General features: G+C 43.5%; 1 protein-coding gene across 3 annotated transcripts in view; it reads left to right on the forward strand.

The window, feature by feature from the left end:
- The window catches only part of LOC142557849 (stromal membrane-associated protein 1), a 159,606-nt gene extending 143,604 nt beyond the window's left edge, over positions 1-16,002 (forward strand). For all 3 annotated transcript variants that reach the window (XM_075670051.1, XM_075670050.1, XM_075670052.1), the window contains exon 11: positions 15,099-16,002. The gene's annotated coding sequence lies outside the window, so the exon portion shown is untranslated. The remainder of the gene's footprint in view (positions 1-15,098) is intronic.
- The last annotated feature ends 1,157 nt before the right edge of the window (positions 16,003-17,159 follow it).

Consider the following 17,159-nt stretch of genomic DNA (forward strand, 5'->3'; position numbering starts at 1 on the left):
ACCACCGCCGTGGTCTGTTGCTCCGCAGCTGCTGGGGACTGAGGGCCGGGGTTTGATTGTTGTGTTGTGAAGTACAAGTAATTTCCCCTATGTTGTCCTTAATGTCTTTGTTCGGGTGCGTGTGCGGGTGCATGTGCAGGTTTATTGACCAGTTGCCTTCACTCAAAAAGATCCCATACTCGTTATGCCTGTGGCAGAAACGATGTTCCAAATCCGCTGCCAAGGTTTGTGAGTGGTGGCACTGGCTAACACTTCCAAAGTTAGTTCTAGTAGCAACACACAAATACCCAAGAAAGAGGATGGGGAAACGGCGCTGTGGTAGTTCAATTGGTTAGAGCATTGCACGCGCAATGTGAAAACATGGGATCGTTCCCCACCTGCGGCAACTTGTTTTTTCATCCACTTTCATTGCCATTAATTTATCGGTTCTTTAATTCAAATAGTAAGTACAAGTAATTTACCCTATGTTGTCCTTGGCGTCTTTGTTGGCTTCTCATTACTTCTCAGCCCATGCAGCAGGTTGTATACATGGGCTCGAAAGTTACAGGGGCATTGCAAAGCCCAAAAGGCATGACTTTAAATTCCTATGAGCTGTCCGGTGTGACAAAGGCCATTTTAGATCATCTGGCATGATGGGAACTTGCCTATAACCACTACGTAAGACAATAGAAAACCCTGCACCTTGGAGGCAGTCAAGAGAGTTGTCAATTCTTGATGTAGGATGAACATCTTTGCAAGTTATTTTGTTAAGACAACGCTCATCAACACAGAATGGAACGGTTGTCTTTCTTCTTAACGAGAACTGGGGACATCCAGGGGCTGCTGGAACGTGGCACGACGCTGCGCTGGGGCATATTCGCTACTTGGTCGTCAATAATGCAATGCTTCGATGCTGACACTCGATATGGTCTTTATCGCAGCGGTGCACTTACTTCTACCTGTGTCGATGCAGTGACAAGCAGTTGACATGCATCCCAGAGGAACATGTTGGCAGTTAAAAGAAGAGAGAAAATTGCCTAGGAGACATAGAAGCTGGGCGTGTTGGGAAGGAGTCACGGCGTCAGCGATAGAACGATTCAATAAATTGTGATGCAGGCTCTTGGGGAGAACTGTAGGTCACCATGTCCATCTCACTGGTCATGTAACCTGTTGGCCTATTGATGATGGTAAAAAGGTCGACGCTCTGGATGTGGCCATCGCACTTGTCACAAAGCAATTTGGGCGATATGGCAGCTGGTTGCTGACGAATAGTCTAGTGACGGCATCGCGCAAAGAAAGCAGAAGGCAGCGGAAAACATTTGCGGTGAACAAAAATGGTAGAATGCATAGAAAGGATGCTTGCGCCAGTAACAATGTTGCAGGATAATGTGGCAAGGGCAGAAGAATACTGTGGAATATAGGTGTCTTCCTTGACGAATACCTTATCATCACATTACTGAGAATCAACAAACGAGGCGTTGCAAAGTGCAGCAAATTCCACTTCGGCACGGGAACAATCGATGACAGCATGATTTGTGAAAAGGAAGTTCCAGCCTAAAATAAGGTCATGGGAACAAGGACACAGAACCAGAAACTCGACAGTGTAGAGCGGGACGTCACTGACAACACGGGCATTGCATGCAGCCGCAGGCGTAATGCAGTGTGAACTGGCAGGGCAAAGTGAAACGTTCGACAATGCTCTCGTAACTTTTTGTATCAAGTGGCAAAGTTTGGCACTAATGACAAACTGCTGCACTAATGTCGACGAGGGCAAGTGCAGCGACGCCTTCCATGTATACGTCGATCACATTCCTTAAAGAAAGAGAGAGGCCTTGGTTTTTCGGCGATAATGCCATTCTTGCCTCAGCAACTGTGGCAATTAGTCTTTTTGGTTGGGCGTAGGGGGCCAATGATGCATTGGCGAAAGAGCATAGTTGAGGTGATTGCAAGTGGCAGTCAGCGAGAGGTCGGGAGCCTAAGTACAGGAATGTCTGGTTGGGATCCCAAAGCTCAGAGGACAACGGATATGGTGAAACATACAGGTTAGGCTGGAAGCTCTGCCAATAGGATGTCACACTGTGATGGCAGAATCGTGCAACATGGCTATGTAAACCACACGAAAAACAAATTGGCCAGTTGTCAGGGGTGCACCAGCATCCACTGCAAGGTGGATATCTCAGCTCTGTTTAGTGGTGCAGCTGTCTCAATGATGAGAAAGTCCGAGGTAGTGGCCGTGCAGCAGCGCCGGGGTAGGTGAGGGGCACAGATGTGTGGGACGCATTTAACTTGGCATAGGCATCGGGTATGTGTGCTGGTGGAGGCTCGCTGGGAGAAGGCAGAGCTTCACGAACTTGTTCCAGTATAATCTGCCAAAGGTGTGGAGGCAAGAATGACAGCGGCTGCTTGGCACAGGATAGCAACAAAAATTGCCGAGTGACCTCCACGCGGATGCCCTCTTTTTATCTGAGAGGACAATTGGTCAAAGTTGGGAGCAGTGGCAATGTTTCATAGGGCTTCATGTGACACAGATTGCTATCACGTGAGAATACACTGCCTGCGGAGTTTGTCAACGCTTTGACAAAGCTCAGCAACCTCAATGACAGTGCCAGGGTTCTTAGCCAGAAGCATATGAAAGTCATCGTCCAAAATCTCTTTTGTGATGTGGCACACCTTGTTCACCTGCATCATCAAGAGTTGACATGTCTACAGAGGTCAACAATGTTCTCTATGTAGCTCATGAGCATCTTGCCAGTTTGCTGGGACCGGCCTCATAGGCGTTGTTTTGCACAAAACTTGAGCACCTCAGGTTGGCCAAAGATTTCTGTGAAGCTTGACTTGAAGCCGACCCACATGCAAAGATCGGCTTCGTTGATTTTAAAGCACAGATAGCCAACACCTGTTAAATAAAAGATGACATTGTTGAGCATCATGGTGTTACCTTATTTGTTGTGGGTGCTAGCACTTTCAGATGATGACAGTAAATCTTCGATGTGGTCATCCATGCTGCTGAAGATAGCAGGATCTCGCAGACAGAGGGCACCAGCATAAACAAGGGCTGATGAATCCAGCAGCGTAGTCTGGCTTGTGTTGTCAGGCATGACGGATGGGAGAGTTCGACTGCGCAATCCTGGGGTGGGCAAAGCCTGCAGCAAGCTCCGCCGAAATATAAGGCAAGGGGATGACTGGCCACAGCAGCAGCAACGTTTTCTAAATATCAATCAGTGCTCCAGAAGCGCAAGCTCTGCTACCAGTGAAGGAATGGCAATGTAGCTACAGTGTATGGCCTTGGTCTTCATCACAGAACATGTATTTAAGATTTAAGATGAAACAGAATCGCTGAAAAACTTTAAACAGAAATTCTGTGTAGTTCTGTAATGTACTGCTCATAATCGTCTTCACTAATGCACAGACTAATGCTGTTGATCAGCTCAATATCAAGTACAGGATAAAATGAAACTTCAGCGTCAACACTGAATTAGTTGCAGCTTCAATGATTATCATCAGTCAGGTACTGAACAACCACCTCAGAGCTATGAACAAGGTGGTCATAATCGCCAATGACAGATGTTTTTGAACGAACAATGTAACCTGCTTGTTGCTACGTGTTTCTTTCAGTTACTATTGCTTGGAACGGTTCAGATGGCTTGTGCATCATGCATAATGGAGACACTTCTAAATTCATGCTTTTTTTCCTTTTTCACTGGTTTTACCAGTTTTCTAAAGTGTGGTTCCTTAGCATGGTCACTGCCTTTATCTTAGTAGGCTTTGTGTTGTAGACAGGGTGCCCACCAAGTTGCCTTTGCATGCAAGGCTTCAGCTTGACAGCCAACTCGCAAGCACTCGTCTTGTATGGTCGGACTTCAGCAGTACAAGGGCAAGCTGAAATGCTACACAACTGATGAATAAGAATGTTTATTGCAAAGCGGGGGTTTCACTGAGATGCAGGCTGGTAGCGACCGAGAAGCTTACCGAGGTCGTATGACGAACAAAGTTAGGGCGCAGCAAAGGAGAGAAACAAGATGTTTCCCTGTAATCTTTTCTTGTTCAGGGCTTGCAATATTCTTCCCTGTGCTTGCCGGCTGCACTGATTTTGGTGCCCCTACTTTGTTCTTTGCCCGGTGCAATGGGCATGGGTATCCGTGGTCGCATGATAGTTTGTGACCGGTTCACAAGAGGGTTGTGCCACTGCTGGAAAAGCCATCTGGCTACCCAGACAGAAAGGAAGAAGGCATTGCTCTCCTCATTCCCACGACACGTTTAGGAACGTGGGAAAATACGAAGCTTCATAATTGCCACAACATTTACTTTCATAAAGTTTTTTTTTTCAATTGTCTCAATATCTTTAACAAACCTGCTCTCGGGAACAATAACAAAACATTTTTGCTTATTAACGGTGACTGGGTGTAGCCCTCTAGAATTGAGGTAAGCAGCCACAAAGCCCACATGGCCATGTCCTTGTTTTGCAAGCTATGTTGTTTTGACTAAAACATCAACACATTCTGAAACATGTCTGGTGCATTCATCTTTAGGAACCTGCTTGATGGCCCTTAGCACACGTTGACCAAGAATATGAATTTTCGAACACTTCCATTTGGTTTTACTAGCCCATATTTAATTGCCTCTGTCCTCTGGATGCTGAAATGCATATACTGCTGCTTGTGTAAATTTTTTTATTTTCTTCTTTACGAGTCCCCCTATTTGTCTTTTCCTTGAAATGTGCGTGTGTTACTTTCTTTTGTGTCCATGTTGATAATGGTCACTGAAATGTACAAAAAAATGAAAATGTACCAACTCGCCCGACTTTCTCTTCTGCTGCAGTACTTTACCTGCGAAGTTTCTTTTTCTGTTCACTGTTGGCTTGTTGCTCTTTTATCATGTGTGTAGTGAAGTTATGGATCATGTAATATGGATTTTATAATGTGTAGTGTAGTTATGGATTCGCACCAACTAGCCCACCAACGCATTGTGTAGTGAAGACATCGTTGCAATACCCCATGCTGTGTTCATTGAGTTTATACAGGGTGCTTCTTTTTTAGACTATACAGATTTTTTTATATAAAGGCTTTAAGTGCAGTGAACATGGCATTTTTCCAGATGAGCTCCTAGGCGAGGCAGACATACTTTGACACTAATAACGTTGGCGTCAGAAGACTAATTAAAAAAATTAACTTTTTTTTAGTGACTTAGGGGCAGTTGCTTAAATGGCGAACTTGGAGGCATTCACATTTTAATGCATCCTCACTTTTTTTTAAATCTTTAAAGTCTCTTCTACTTTGAGATTTATCATAAATTACGATTTATCATAAATATCGAAACTGAGCGCTGTGGTAGTGCAGGAAAGGTGGCCCCATTATCATGTCAGACCAAAACTCGCTGTGACATCAAGTGTGAGGAAGGTTGAAACTTCTGCAGTCACTGCACCTATTGATACAGCACGCTTTACCTGGCAAGCATGTGCGGCTGTGTGTCAAGTCAGGTCAGGATTTGCCGTGGCGTGCTCTCATTCAAATTTCACCCCATACTTCTCTACGGGGCGTTGCCATCTAAGGCGCAGCGAGACACGCTCAGTCTTGATATTGCCTCAATTCACCTTTGGAATTCAATTATGGATATCATCATCATCATCAGCCTATTCATTTCCAGTGTAGGACGAAGGCCTCTCCCTGTGATCTCCAATTACCTCTGTCCTGCGCCAACAGGCTCCAAATGGCACCTGCAAATTTCCTAATTTTGCCACTCCATCTAGTCTTCTGCCATCCTCTATTGCGCTTCCCTTCTCTTGGTACCCATTCTGTTACCCTAATGGTCCAACGGTTATCTAGTCTGCGTATGACATGACCTGCCCAGCGACATTTTTTCTCTTAATGTCTATTAGAATATCGTCTATGCCCATTTGCTCTCTGATCCAAACTGCTCTCTTTCTGTCTCTTAAAGTTATGCCTAGCATTCTTCATTCCATCGCTCTTTGCGCGGTCCTTAACTTGTTTTCAAGCTTCTTTGTCAGCCTGCAAGTCTCTTCACCGTATGTCAGCACCGGTAAAATGTACTGATTGTATACTTTCCTTTTCAATGAAAACGGTTAGCTCCTTTTCAGAAACTCACGTCTGCCGTATGCGATCCAACCCATTTTTATTTTTCCGTGAATTTCCTTCTCATGGTCCGGGTTCCCTGTGATTAGTTGACCTAGGTAAACATACTCCTCCACAGATTCTAGAGGCTGACTTGTGATCTTGAACTCTTGTTCCCTTGCCAGGTTACTTATCATTATCTTTGTCTTCTGCATATTAATCTTCAGCCCCACTCTTACACTCTCCCTGTTAAGGTCCTCAATCGTATGTTGTAATTGGTCTGCATTGTTGCTGAATAGAACAATGTTATCAGCAAACCGAAGGTTGTTGAGGTATTTGCCGTCGATCTTTACTCCTAAACCTTCCCAGTTTAATAGCTTGAATACTTCTTCTAAGCACGCAGTGAATAGTATTGGAGAGATTGTGTCTCCTTGTCTGACTCCTTTCTTTATAGGTATCTTTCTACTTTTCTTGCGTAGAATTAAGGTGGCTGTGGAATCTCTCTAGATATTTTCTAGGGTATTTACGTAAGCGGTCTGTACTCCTTGATTACACAATGCCTCTATGACTGCTGGTATCTCTACTGAATCAAATGCTTTTTCGTAATCTATGAAAGCTATATAGAGAGGTTTATTGTACTCTGCGGATTTCTCAGTAACCTGGTTAATGACATAGATGTGATCCATTGTAGAGTAACCCTTCCTGAAGCTAGCCTGCTCCCTTGGTTGACTAAATTCCAGTGGTGTCCTTATTCTGTTGGAGATTATTTTGGTAAATAATTTATATTGTCACGAAAAGACAATAGACGATGTACCCGGCGTCGGCGAGGGAGGCGGTTGTACTAGATGGCGTGCAATAATTTAAGCCGGCGTCCTCAGCTATATAATACTTGGGAGTAAGCTAATAGGCTTATAATTTTTTAGTTGTTTAACGTCGCCCTATTTGTGGATTAGTATAATGTTTGCATTCTTCCAGTTTTCTGGGACCCTTGCAGTTTATAGACACTTCGTATAGAGAGCCGCCAGTTTTCCTAGCATTATGTATCCTCTATATTTGATTAAATCGACTGTTATTCCATCCTCTCCTGCCGCTTTTCCCCGTTTCATGCCTTGCAAGGCCTTTCTGACCTCATCTCTAGACATAAGAGGAGTTTCTGTATACTGTTCATTATTGTTTTGAATAGATCGTGCCTGAGTCGTCTGGGTACTGTAAAGGTCAGTATGGAATTCTTCCGCTGCTTTTACTATATCTTCGAGATTGCTGATGATATTACCCTGCTTATCTTTTAGCGCATACATCTTGGTTTGTCCTATGCCAACTTTCCTTCTCACAGATTTGAGGCTGCATCCATTTCTTGCGGCTTCTTCAGTCTTTCTCACGTTATAGTTTCGAATATTGCCTTTTTTCACTTATTTTCGCCTTTTGATCAGTTTGGACCGTTCCGCGAATTCTATCTTATCTCTTAAGTCAAACACTTTCATTCTTTGTCGTTTCTTTATTAGGCCCTTTGTTACTTGGGAGAGCTTGCCTACTGGTTGCTTTGGTGCCTTGCCTCCGACTTCAATTGCTGCCTCTGAAGCCAGCCTCGTTACGGTTTCATTCATTACCTCTATGTCATCATCATCATCTCTCTGTTCTAAGGCTGCATATTTGTTTGCAAGTACCAGCCTAAATTTGTCTGCTTTTACCCTTACTGCCTCTAAGTTGACCTGTTCTTTTTTGACCAATTTTACTCTTTCTCTGTTTAAATTGAGGTGGATCCTGGCCCTCATTAACCTGTGATCACTACATTTTACCCTACCTATTACTTGAACATCCTGTACTATACTGGGATCGGCAAAAAGTATGAAATCAATTTCATTTCTTGTTTCACCATTAGGGCTTTTCTAGGTCTCATTTTCTGTTGCTATGTTTCCTGAAAAAAGTGTTCATAATTCTCAGCTTATTCCTTTCTGCGAATTCTACCAGCATCTCACCTCTAGCATTTCTAGAATCGACACCGTAGTTGCCAATTGCCTGTTCACCCGCCTGCTTTTTCCCCACTTTTGCATTGAAGTCCCCCATTATACTGCTGTATACCGCGTTTGCACTTTTCTCATCGCTAATTCAACATCTTCATAAAACTGATCCACTTCCTCATCGTCCTAACTGGATGTTGGAGCGTAGGTTTGTACTACCTTTAATCTATACCTTTTATTGAGTTTGATTACGACTACTGCTACCCTCTTGTAGATGCTGTAAAATTCGCCAATGTTGCCCGCTATGTGTTTATGTATTAGGAATCCCGCCCCGTAGTGCTTCTTATCTGGGAGACTTCTATAGCAGAGGACATCGCCGTTATTCAGCAATGTGTAAGACTCACCAGGTCTTCTAATCTCACTAAGGCCGATGATATCCCAAACAATGTCTGATAGTTCTTTGAAGAGTCCTGCTAAACTTGCCTCTCTCGAAAGGGTTCGGGTATTAAACGTTGCAAGGGTCAGTCTCCATTGGCGGCCTATCCAGACCCAGATATTCTTAGCACCCTCTGCTGCATTGCAAGTCTGACCGCCGCCTTGGTCAGATGCTCCGCAGCCACTGGGGACTGAGGGCAATTTCTTTGAGGAAATCATTTCGTTAGGGAGGTTGTGGCCGAATACTGCACCAGGGAGGGCAATTCCTGGCCGCTATTTTGTAGCGATGCCTTATGCCTTATTCTATGCTATTCTTATCATCCACCACACACGGCCGCCTGATCCCGTCGATAATGTGGGCAGACCGTCGCTCTGACCACTGGCCAAGCGCGAAAAGCCTGAAAAAGCATAGAGTAGTAAAAGGCATCGCTACAAAATACCGGCCCTGTTCTGGTCAGGGAGTGTCTTCGTTCAAGCTTAGTGGGCCTTCCTAATTTGGTTGTACCTTGATTAGTATAGCCATACTCGCTCTCGGCATCTTTTGCCAGCGTCAGGTGCCACTCCAAGCCTGCAGATGTAGTGCACTGGAGGATGTCATACGCAGATGCACCATCGTTTAAAAAAAAAAGGACAGAAAAATAAATTAAATTAATCAAATTAAATTTATTAAATTGTGATTGCCCCCAAGTCTACCATTTACGCAACTGCTCCAAAGCACCAATAAAGTTGATAATTAATGAATTTTTATTTATTATTCTTCTGAAGCTCACATTATTAGCAGCAAAGTATGTCCTTCTTGCCTAAGAATTAATCTGCAAAATTGCCACATTTGCTGTGCTCATTACTTAGTTATAAAAAATTTGTATGGTCTAAAAAAGCACCCTGTATGTATCACCCATCTTGTTTAATCTCAAATTTTGTTTCTGAAATGCTCATATTCTCCCAGCTCTTAAGGATCAGTAAATGAAATGAAGTTAAATGAATATGGGCTGATCCCAAAGGCAGCGGGGCATTATTACACAGTATGTCAAAGTCCTAGCTGGTATGAGGGAAGAAGGGAAGAACTGACATGCTGTCACATTTGTAAACAATTTGATGCATATGAAAGCATTCTTGCTTTGTGATGTGATCCACTCTAAATACCGTGGTAAGGTTTGTAGGTCTCATTTTTGCATGTGTGTCCTAGCTTTCACACATTTTTTCCCTGCATCCATGGCCTAAAAGAAACTGGTGTGCACGCTTGTTTTATGTTGTTTGAGATGTCGTCAGACATCTCAAAGAGCTATGCTGCTCTGTTTCAGTAGTCCCTTGCAGCACTGTGGAAGCTACAGGCATCTTCGAGCAATCAGTAATGCAAACACATCTTGAAAGTGTCCTACACGCCCTGTCATCTGTTAGTGATGACTGCTGAAGTGCAGGTGGGTGGCAGCATCTATGAACAATGGAACTTTGCACCGAGATCAGCTGTTGAGATAGCAGCAGAACATTCACTCTATATCTGCTCTGACACCGAAAAGGCATATCTCTTCACGATATTTTGAGATGCAAAGAAGGAGGGTTGCCGACATGGTGGAAGCAGAGGATTCAGAAGGAGCACTCTGCCAGCGTGTTGCCCTAGGGAGCCTACTATGTCACACTAAAGCCCCTGGGAAAAAAACTAAAGTAGTCCCAAATGCGCCCCTTTACTTCTACCGCCTCTCCTAGAAGCTGATGCAGCATCTCTATGGTGTCTACAAGGAAACCATCGGTGCAAGAGCCATGAGCACGGACGGGCTCGACTGGCGTGCACTCGCTGTCGCAGGTGGATATTCAGAATGGTGCCTGATTGACCTTCTAAAAACATAGTGCGTCACATTTGAAAACCTGTGATTTCACTTCAGTTCCACCGGGCTTACCCAGATGTCCATTGCCAGTGCAGTGGCGCTGCCTTCAGGAGTGTCAACACTGAGTACATCTGCATGCAAGCGCACTGCCGTCCGGCCCTGCTTGCTTGCGAGAATGGTTTTTGTGGTTACAAGCATTTTGCTGACTTTAAACCTCCCCATTTAAAGCCCCTGAGAAAAAAATGATTCTTTTTCAAGGCCTTTATGTCATGCATCTGAACACACTGCAAGCACTTCTGTATGCACTTGACTACCGCATATTTTTAAACTTTCAGACACTACAAAAATCACGCCACTTGCTTCTACGTACGTTCCATAGTCATACTCAACGTTACTTCTTTGCATTTTTCCTTCTCTCTAGTCTCTCTCGAACTGCACTGCACTGCTCCAAACCGCACTGCCCTGGTGTATCTTAGCGGCAAATTGCACAAGGCCATCTTTCCGGCCAAGGGCCATGCACCACAGGCTTCGCACCTCAACTAACTTTACTTGCAATCTACATACTGACAAAAATGGTACTGCTTTAGTTTTTTCCAGGGGCTTTATGTCACACGGGATGCTGGCACCATCTCTTGATCGCTCTTGTAACATCCACTTGCACACGATGCACTCGTTGACATCTGCAAGTGCCGCTGTTTTCTTAATTGGTGTTCGGGCATGTTTGTCGCACTCTTTCTGCACTGTTCAAAGCATTTTCAATGCTGACTTGTTCGTTCCTTTAGTGTAAAAGGGCAGCTTGGAACAACACAACACAAGCAAGCCTGCGGGCGCCATTTCTGTGGAGGACAATCCAGGAGGGAGTCCTCGGCAATGTTTGTGGCTGTGGTGACTACATGCATGAATTTAGCCAATATCAATGCAATTATTTGTTTGTACTTTTGAAATGTAAATTGTCTCTATGGCAACGTTGCATTTCTTTCTTTGCACATCTTCACTTGATCAAGTGGAAAACACTATTTTCAGTATCATAGAGCCTCAGTACATATTTTATTAAAAATGAAGCAATATCACGCAAAAATGTGCAGCTGCAACCTCCAGAGAAGCTTCCAAGTAATCAATTAAACACCTGCCAACATAACCACTTGTCAAGGCCAATTGGTCAAGCAACGAATTCCATACTATGGCATCACATCTAGCTGCGCAAGTATCTGTGCTCGCAGGTCTTACAGCCTTGGCTCTGCTGCGAGCGACTACTGAAACAGAGTATAGTTGGAATTGGCATGAGGGAGGTATGCTTTTGCCCTTGTGGTTAGAGCATCAGTCTGTTGGGCAAGAAAACCAATCTTAAGCTTCATCATCGGACATATATTTTTTGTTAATGAAAAAGCCTGAAACAAGACTAAACAGGGACCTACATACCTAGCCTGCCTACTACCCAACCCACCTACCTACCTAGGTGCTTAGTATGAGACAAGGAATCCTTTTAGTTAAAGTGTCTTGTTCTTTCACTGAGTGTATCATGACCTTTAAACAAAGATCCCTGAAAGATTTTGACAGCACAAAAAATGCATAAGGAGTATGAAAATACTGCAAAATTTAGGCACCATACACAGTGAAAATTTGCAGTACAGCCCATGTGGCAGATAGAGCAAGAAAAAGAAAAGTTAAGTGATGGTAGTATTGCATGACCGAAGTATGTGTTGTGCCCACATGCGCCTGGCTGCACAGTGGCTTCCACTGATACACTTAATTTACTGTTAGCATGCTCTTCAGCACACGTGTCTGTGGGCAGGAATTTTTATTGTGCTGTGAAGCTCTTGCTAAGGAACCTCGGGAAAATGGCCACATGCTACAAGCTTTTATGCACCCTTGTAGTATTTCACCCCAATAAAGCAAAGTCCAAGCCTGTGTGTCCACTCGAATCATTATAGGCCTAACTGCTATTAAAATAGTTGGAATTGGGCATAATTGGTTCTTCAGTTCCAGTTGGATGTCATTGGGGGTCCAGTTGGTGCTAAGTTAGAGTTAGGTGCAATTGCGTGCTTGCTGTGGCGAGTTTCATGCATGCTTCACTGTGTATCCCTTCAGCACTTGCCTTTAGCAAAAGGGCCACTGCTCAGACTGCAGTGATGAATTTTCAAAAGGCTCACCCTTTGAGGGACGGTAAAAAAAGGGCATGACGCTCCTGCACATTGTAGAGAAGGCTCCGAAGTCAGATCGCTAACAGACATGGGTTTATTAACCCAAGATACAGCACAGTATAACAGACTGATCAAGTATGCGTGCCTGCTGCGCTTGGGCAAACCAGGTAGCGGCCCACCAAGCACGAGGACAAGAAGTCGCGGGAGCAAAGGTTGCAAGTAACAACCTCGTTGTGAACCTGTGAGCACCTGCCACGGCAATGAAACAGTCGGCAGAAGAGAGCTTGGGTAGAGAGGGCACCCGGGGGCCGCCACTCGGGAAGCCGATCAGGGCATGTCCTGGTGAAGTATGCTCATGTAGAGGGAGAAACACGTTGCGGGAAATTAGCTCCGGCGCACTAGCGCTGTTCACCATGTTGCCACTGGGGTGGCAGTTCCCAGAGATTGAGCTAAGCACGAAGTGCAAGTTGGGGGACGAAGCGCAGGAAGGCACCTCAATCCCCACAATCTGCAACAGAAGGTGTGGGTAGATTCTGTGAATGCGATCATGTTACATGCTCAGGTACACCTCTCTCTCTCTCTCATACAGCTATCGCACTGCGAAGAGTGGCATGCAGGAAATGCTTCATTCACTAAGGCATGGGCTGTGTGAAACGAGCTGCAGTGTTTTTGTGTGTTTCGTATTCTGTTGCAGTGCTTTCATTTTCTTGAGTGAATGAATAAAATTCTTATCAAGTATGTAAAAAAAGGGAGGGGAGAGCATGTTTCTGTTGTCATTCAAAGGAAGCTTCCTAGGTGAAATTTTGTTTGCTACTGTTCACTTCTTATTCAACCTTGATGGGTCCGGCAAAATTGATCTATTTACTGGCAGGTCAAATTAAAGAGAGAGAAAAAAACGCGCTAACACACTGCTCTTTCAATGAACAATATTTGCTTAATCGTCACGTACCCCCAAATCTAACGTGCACCCAGTTTTATGGCTTTAGAGTAGAAAGCTGAAGTGGAAATAACATTAGAGCTCCTAAACAAAGTTCGAATGTAATACATGTGCAATCTTCTAATGAAAAAAAATAAAGCATGCGTCCAGTTCTGGTAATCGTAGAATGAAACCATCAAACTTGAAGTTCACAGAGTTTAAGTTTATTTACACTTAATGCCCATTGTTGTCACTTATGGACAGCATTTTATTGCTGTCTGTGGGCCACAAGTTGTCCTTTATCCAGCCTATTGCACATTTGATATTTTTTATTGATCGAACTAAGTTGTAACACTCACAAATGAGATGTTGGCTCTCGCCTAGCCTAATCACTTTGCTAGTTCATCCTGCAACGAATGCGATTCTCTAGAATGCTGAAAACACCGCACAAATTTGTTGCTGCTAGCTTATCAGGAATAACTTTGCTTTTTTATTTTTCATTTAACGGGCTTTTCTAACCAAACTGAAAGTGGCACGTTATGTGGAAACTTATCACTGTCTTCTGACTGCAATGGCAGTAATGCTGGCTATGATGGTACGCTGTTTCATACAGTTACCACGAATGCAAAAAACAAGGTTACAGTTTCATATCAGATGACATTGCAATGCGTAGGCAATTTGCGGACCAATTTTTGTGGAAGAAAGGAGCATTAGAAATGGGTAAATAAAGCTATTATTCATTATGAATTACGAAGGAACAGTGAACGTAATTCAAGTATGCACCATCTAGCCCAAATGAATGTTGTACTGAACTATATATTCATTATGACCTGCCGTTTTCAATTGAAAATTTTGCTTGAGCAGGCCAGGAATAGGCATTTTCAGCTGGAGATGCCATATCTTCAATGCATTCACTGTCTCCTAGCACCTAACTTCAAGACAGACGCTGCAGCCATTGGGGTCACTAGTGGGGTCACCAATTGAGTCGTGGCAAGTTCGGATGAGAGCCAACTCGAGGGTTCAAAGATAAACATGAGTTCTGACCCACCGACCAGGACTTTCAGTCACAATGTAATTAACCAATAAATCAAATTAGCCAAAGTCAAATTAACTAAAGTTCACTGTGTTCGGCTATTAACTTGGATTATACAATTTTGCCAAACAGCATGTTTTAGCTTTACAACATATTTTCAGTTTGCAATAGTCTCACGCACCAACTTGACCTGGTGATTCATGGGGAAGTTACAGCAGAATAGTAATGAAGGCCGAGTTGTTGGAGCTCGTAGCAGCCATCAAACATTACCTGTTTAGATGCATATTTAAGTTACTCATGGCATAGGCTTTCCACAAAGTTCTGTCACTGTTGTCATCATTGCTGTTGCAGAGAATGATGCTTGAAGATATCACGTTATAGAAGCCTCGTAGGAAAGGTGGCATAACACACTTTGATGATTGGCTGGAGCAAGGGGTGCACAACAGTGTACGGGGCCACTTCTCAGTATTATGAATTGATGTGCCTTATTTCGTGCAGTCTTAGTTGTCACTCCTATTAACCTCTTGTGTCTGCCACTACCTTCTCATAGCCTTATAGATCTTTGTCTTTGGGTGAGTTATGAAAGGGCTATGAAAAAAGCTTTGTACAATTTCCCATGCTTCAGTGGAATTGCTCTTTACTGCATAAGTGCAGGTAAAACACGAGTGAAAATGGATTGTTTTCTACACCAGTTTAAACCCAAAAGTTCTGAAAATATGTTTTTACTATAAAAATATCCCTGCAGGTGTCTGGTAGGGACGAAAATTGGCTGTGCGGCTCCACTTCATCATCTGGACTTTGCACCTGGGCTTCACATCCTGGAAGAAGTAAATGATGCCACAAAGCCTGAAACATGGAATGCTAGTAGCAGGAAGCGTTTTGCCCAATTAAGTTATTTATACTTCCTCAATCAGAGGTGGGAAGAAAGGCTGTGCCACAATCCTGTACCTAGATCCCCCCCCCCCCCCCCCCCCGAAGTCATTTTTTGAAGCCATGCTTTTTTTTATAAAGGTTTCAGGACCATGTAATTGTACAATGTTGCCTTGCACAAATTTGAAAGCTCGTGCTGCAATTTATTTTTTAAATGGAAAGAAAGCTGAGCTTGCTGCTCTGTTAGTTTGTGTGGAAGGGCAAGGAAGGTCTCTAGACTACCCTTCTGTGCTTTACTTTAAACAACAACAACAAAAAACTTACTTGCTTTCTTAGTTTTTAGCCCACATATGTACCTTTAGTTTCACTGACCTATTAATTTCATTGGTGGAGGTGTTGCGATTAAATTAGTCTCCTTTCAGTTTCTTTTCCATTTACTCGGTTTGATGTTATTTTGCTAGACAATGAATTTTTGCATACGCTTAGTTTTTGTTGCATCCATCTATGGTTTTGGCATAGTTAAAGGAATAGACAGGTGTAAGCAGCTTTGTTCCAACGGGCTCAGTCATAGTTCCTCCTGTTTTCTTATCTGGGAATGGTGTTTTAGGGCAAACATTTGAAAGAAAGCTGGTGTAAGATAGACAACTCACTTTTTCTTATTGTTTTTCTTTTTAATCAGAAGTCCTTTTTAATGAGGCTCGGCAAGTGTTTTGTTATGAAGCTCTAGCCATCACTTTTGTAACTGATTGTTCTGCATGAATAAAAAATGTTGCAATGTTTTTCTAGTGTGCTGTTCAAGACATTCCAGTTGTTGCTTAGTTAGTTTGGTTTTTCACACAATCTTGTCTGTATTTAAACAAACTGACCGAACATCGATTCCTTCATAAAACCATTTGGTGCACATACTTTTTTTTACTTTTCCAAAAAAAGTAAAGGCAACAATATATTGATTCCACCAATTCTGTTGTCTGCGCTCCTTGTCTTGAACGCCTGACAACTTGAGAACTTTATTCAAGTTCTTAAGTTGTCATTTGATAACTGGGTCCCCATTTCAGATAAGTCTGTGGTGCTTCCCTTTGAGCATAAATATAATAGCAGTTCGCATGAACAACAATTCCGAGTGACAGTGATATACAGTATAACCTTTTATACGTTTCGGAAAAAATTGGGAAAGACGTACAATCCGAAGTAACTAACAAATGGCACTCAACTATTATTGACATCTACATAATGCTAAGCATCGCGGGGATCGCTGCGGCACGAGACATCAACGCGCGCCAAGCTGGCGGGGCTCCGGCGGCCCGAAACGCATTTCATTGTTTTCCACTTGTGTTGTGTTTTAAGGGGGCAATGGGAAACCGAATCGAAATTGAGCTGGTGGATGACGCCGGATGCCGCCGAAGCGAAACGTGTTTGGATTGTCACCTACTAAACGTTTCCAGTACACTACCAATGGCACTACTACTCGCGCTGTTATAACAAATAGGTGAAGATGCTTGTTGCAATAGGTTTGGCGGCAATAGCTATGAATGTGGTTTGCGACGACCTGTGCGGAGATTTGCTCATACCAGAATAAACTGCGTGCCATCATTTTCACGTGAGACGGGTGACTATATACTGTTCTTGATCACGCGCCTCGTGCCTTTTCTTGTTCACATAGGATCTAGCAGCTGGAAAATGTATGCGATCACAGTCTGCAACAAGGAATGGTGGCATGTTTCGGTTATTGCCTATTAAAAGGGTGCGCTATGCTTCCGACGGCACCACACCCACTGAACACACATTGGTCTATTAGCCGTCTACAAGCCGTCTTGAAAATCATTATAAACATTTACAACACATCTTCAAGACATCTTGGCAAGATATTTAAGACGAAGACATTTTACCAAAACTTTGTCGGATGTCTTAAAACGTCTTGTAGTCATCGTGAAGACCG

Source organism: Dermacentor variabilis, chromosome 9, assembly GCF_050947875.1.
Source record: "Dermacentor variabilis isolate Ectoservices chromosome 9, ASM5094787v1, whole genome shotgun sequence".
NCBI classification, from domain to species: domain Eukaryota; kingdom Metazoa; phylum Arthropoda; class Arachnida; order Ixodida; family Ixodidae; genus Dermacentor; species Dermacentor variabilis.